This window comes from Eurypyga helias, unplaced genomic scaffold (assembly GCF_000690775.1).
Source record: "Eurypyga helias isolate BGI_N326 unplaced genomic scaffold, ASM69077v1 scaffold5059, whole genome shotgun sequence".
NCBI classification, from domain to species: Eukaryota; Metazoa; Chordata; class Aves; order Eurypygiformes; family Eurypygidae; genus Eurypyga; species Eurypyga helias.
The window spans coordinates 119,227-123,828 of NW_010272592.1; positions in this window are offsets into that span (position 1 = coordinate 119,227).

A 4,602-nucleotide genomic window follows, 5' to 3' on the forward strand; every position below is an offset into this window, starting at 1 on the left:
CTCCGTTTCCTACAAGAAACACAAGGGGAAGCACTTAGGCGTAAAAGTAATCTTAACATATGAATGACGAGTATCACTCTCATACTTCCTTGTACCAGTTGAAGGACACTCAAGTCTTTCTAGGTATTGGCATTATCAGAATAATAATTATGGTATTTTTCTGCAGAAATTGTATTAACATACTTTCCTTATCCAACAGTAAGACAGGCTCTGTCTATTTCAGAGATGCAGTCTTACATACCATACTACTTACAGGAGGAACTTACATGAAAAAGATCAGAGTTTACAGTCAGTCATAACAAAACATTTTTTGTGTGTATTTTCAGAGGCATCTATGCTTATGATAACCTGTAATAGTGAAACTCTTCTTAAAGCACAAGTTACAAAAGAAAAAAAAATATTTTAAAACAACAATACTGTATTTTCTTATTTATGGGGATGGCAGGCAGATTTGAAAACCTACACACCATTTGTTCTCTTACGTGCTGCTAAAGTACCTCCGCTAAACACACACTGCACAATTCCCTATTTTGACTGGTAATTAGTGATTTAAAAATAAGTTGTCATTAACCAACTTCAATGTATTGCTTAAATGTTTGTAGCCTTAGTACATTTTCCTTGAGTTTACTGATTTCAAAGATTTATGTGGATGTTAGTTTAAAAACAGTTATATGCAAAACCTCTGTTTATGCAACTCAAAAAATACTGTTAATGCTGACAGTCTAGCTCAAACTAGTTAGCACTGATTTTTAGAAATTCTATCCTCCCGACAATCTAGTTTTGAATTTAGTAGTAAATGTAAGAAACTTACTATTCAACATCAGGTAATGAAGGACACTCTAGAGGTCCATCTTGTGTTCAGAGTTGAAAACAATTCACTATGTTACAAAATATGACAGCTTTATTTTGTTTACCTCTGCTAGCAAAAATATATATAAACCCGAAATAATTATTATAAAAGAAATTTTAAGAAAGAACACACCGAGCTCCCCAATCAATCTGTACAAGTTAAATGACTATTTCAAACAGTTTAACAGAGGTGACTAAAACAGACAAAGGAAACAAGTACAGAGGCAGGGATTTTTACACATGATTAGTTAAATTTAGAGTATGAGGAGGAAAGGAGAGCTGAAAGGATAAGGACAGAGCTCCACCATCCCTGCTTTCTGTATACTCAGATGCTACCAAAACACTGCAGCAAATGTAAATATTTGTATGGATGCAAAGTAATGAAGAAACAGGTCAAGTATGCCTCCATTTCTCCTTCCTCTGAAGGCAGTTTTAGTTCCTTATGCCACCGTGCCTACAGCTGCGAGTGACGCAGTCAACCCACCCTGGCACGCTACTGACTCTCAGACGAGAAATGGTGAATCCAGCTATCCTCATGCCACCCCGGCTGCTAACCAAACCACGCTTCACCAAGTCAGGCAGGAAAGTGCTCTGCAGAAACCCACAAACATCTTAATTTCCTAAAATATTAGCTTGATGTTTTAATGGCAATCACATTAGCGCACCCAAAAAATATAAAGCTCCTGAAAGCTCCTGCACTTGCAACAGGTTGACAAAGAAAAGGGATCCTGAGGGAAAAAAGCTACCTTTTAATGACTTTATACAGCAAATAAATGTGTTAACACAGAAGACTGGGGAAAAAGTTTTTCCTGTTAAGCTCTACAAATAGAAAAGATGAAAATTCACTTTTCACTGGAGCTTCCAAGCTTGCAAGATTTTTAAAAAAGCCTCTTCTGCAATAATGACTCAGTTACAAAGGTAAATAATCAGAATACTATCTGTCAAATGGAGGCATCTGCATCCAAACTGATTGCAGGGCCATCAGATAGGTCAATGGGTAATCACTGGGTACTACTGTTTTATTTTTGTAAATAACTGTTCAATCTGGAACCACCACCGTTTGTCTCCAGTTCAATCACCAAGGGCTGTGACAAGTAAGTTTATCCTCAAAATTTACTGAGATATTATTTTCACATTGTCTTTTTCACTCACAGACTCAATTTAAGGTATCCTTAATGTTCTTATAAATATATGAGAAACATTAAAAGCATCTCAAAGCACCTTCTAGAAGCTTCTTCCATTCTCCTTTGAGGAAACAGGTAAGCACAGAGTTGTTACTGATGGAATAGAAACAGGTTATAAGTCTTTATCCAAGAGTCACGGGACTGAGTCAACCCTCAGATTGTACGATTGTCTGGAAACTGATTCCATGACCTTTAAATAAAGAACATATGCTCTTTCTCACACTGGCTGAAAACCTGGGCTCTGTGACTTATATCATCCCAGGAAGCAGAGACATTCTGGCAGTAAGGAAAGGTACTGGATTAAGAGTGTGGCTGGTGACAGATCAGCAGAGCTCCACATTTCTATAGGATTATGCCGATTTTCATCAACTGAGGATTGACAATGTTGAATGGTACTTAATGTGAAGAGCAGGATCTGGAATAAGCAGGTACGTGCAAGGCAGATGAAAGCCCTGGGAGAAAGACGGACTTACATACGCTTGCACAGAAGACAGCAGCAGCAGGTAAGTACATGCAGTATACTGTAATCCCCTAGCAAATTGTTCAGTATCTTTTCAACTTCATTCTCTCAGTACTGAAAACAGCATCTCAAGGATAGTACTTTTGTAGGTAAGACACCTTTTCTCCCCCTTTACCACATAATGATAATATAACCAGAACAAGCAAAGTCAAATTATTCTCTTTTAAACAAGCACGATCCAGACTAAAATATGTCTACCAGGAAATTCATGACTAAAGCATGATCATAATCCTTTTCACAACCTCATGATCTTTTCCATGTGACTGTCTCATACAATACTACTAATACATTACTTTGAAACTTCAGTCATGCATCCCTAATTGCGGTGTTTAGCGTTGAATGGTACCTTTTCTCCATGTCCTAATGGTTAAATTCATTTGTAACCTATGATCAGGATTCCTTACTGAAATACAAGAGCCGAGCATTATCAGACCAATTTCAAAATCAATTACGTCTCACTATTTTCAATTAAAACAGTAATAACCCTAACACAGTATTTTTCATCTTCTATTATATAATCTTCTGTACCTTCTATTGAAAGTCTTGTTACAGAACAGATGCCTATTTCAAAACAAACATACCCATCATAAAAAACCTCAAACAGAACAATTATTAAGAGTTGATTATTTATTTATTTTAAACTAAGCTTCATTATTCTCCAGGCAATTACGAACAGCTGTCATCTTTAACCTGTCAGGCAGCATCCATGCGTGTAAAATACCAGAAAGCTGAAGTCCAAATACTATATATTTCAGTGTCACAGGATTGTGTATAGCTGATCTCAACACAAGAACATTAGGACTCTTGAATCCCTTCAAAAGAATATGGAAGGGCAGACTGAGGACAGGGCCCCACTGAAGTCGGGAACGATCCTGCCTGTTACTGCTGTGAGGCTTTATCTTTTTTATTCACTCATTTGACTGCCTGCTGCCTTCCCTCCATAGCTCAGTGATGGCCGGGCACCAAAAAGTGGGAGACAGGAGGTGAAACAACTCCTAGCTAAGTGCTGGGTAAGAAACTACAGCACCCGTAGGCCAGAGCGAGCTGGAAATAGCAGCACCGACTGTGTTTCGTTCAACAGCAAACAACAACTAGATGAGCCTCTGAGGATGCGCTCAGGCAGCGGGACAACCCCAGCCCAGGTCAAGCTGCAAAGCTCAACCAGACATGTAATTCACAGGGGATAAGACGAAAAGTCCTGCCACTCCAGCTGGGGTTTCAGAAATCACTCACGGTGCTGCCCCGCACATCCTCTTCCCTCCTGCTTCATCACTGCAAGCAAATAATTCCTACTGGAGGCAGTACTGATTGCATACCCACGTACAGGGTTTTTAAATCACAGGCTTGGGGTGGAAGTAGCTGCGCCGGACATCAGCCAAGAGTTACCATTTCTGTAGAGAAAACTCCCACCAGCTCTGTGCTAAACCACTGTCTGCCTGTGGCATTCCAGCTATGAAGCTAAATGCACCTCTGATGAAAGCTGGGGCTTTTTTACAGCTGTTCTCACCCAATTTCTCTTGCATTCCTGAAACTTCTCCACAGTGCCTACTATCTCAGCTGTTCTTTCATAGTACTGTTTTTGAGAAGACTTCTTTTAAAGCCTGGAATATTAACAGAATTTTGGTGGACATTTTTGTTTAATCACCAGCTGCTTCACTGAAACTAGAAAGCTGGTTCAGTAATTAGGCTTTACTTACAACAACAAATTTTCATTCAAATAATGCAGTCATACAAAATTCAGACTCAACTGAAAGTCACATCTATCATTTCAGTGTTTGCAAGCCACATGCTACAGCACTTTTTGTTACTGTACAGTGCTGACCAGAATATTTTAAGTGCCCAATTTCTTCCCTCACCCTTTTTCCTGACTGCTCCCAACAATTTCAATAACCTGAAAGATTTGTAACATAACTGCACCGGATTTCTCCCCATCTCAAGTTACTTTAGTTTCTCCCCCTTTTTGTTCAACTTTCTTTCGTGGCAGTCCATGAAAAATGTTCTACCCTTTATCTGCAGAAGAGATCTTCAAAAAATGTCTTACTCTAAGTA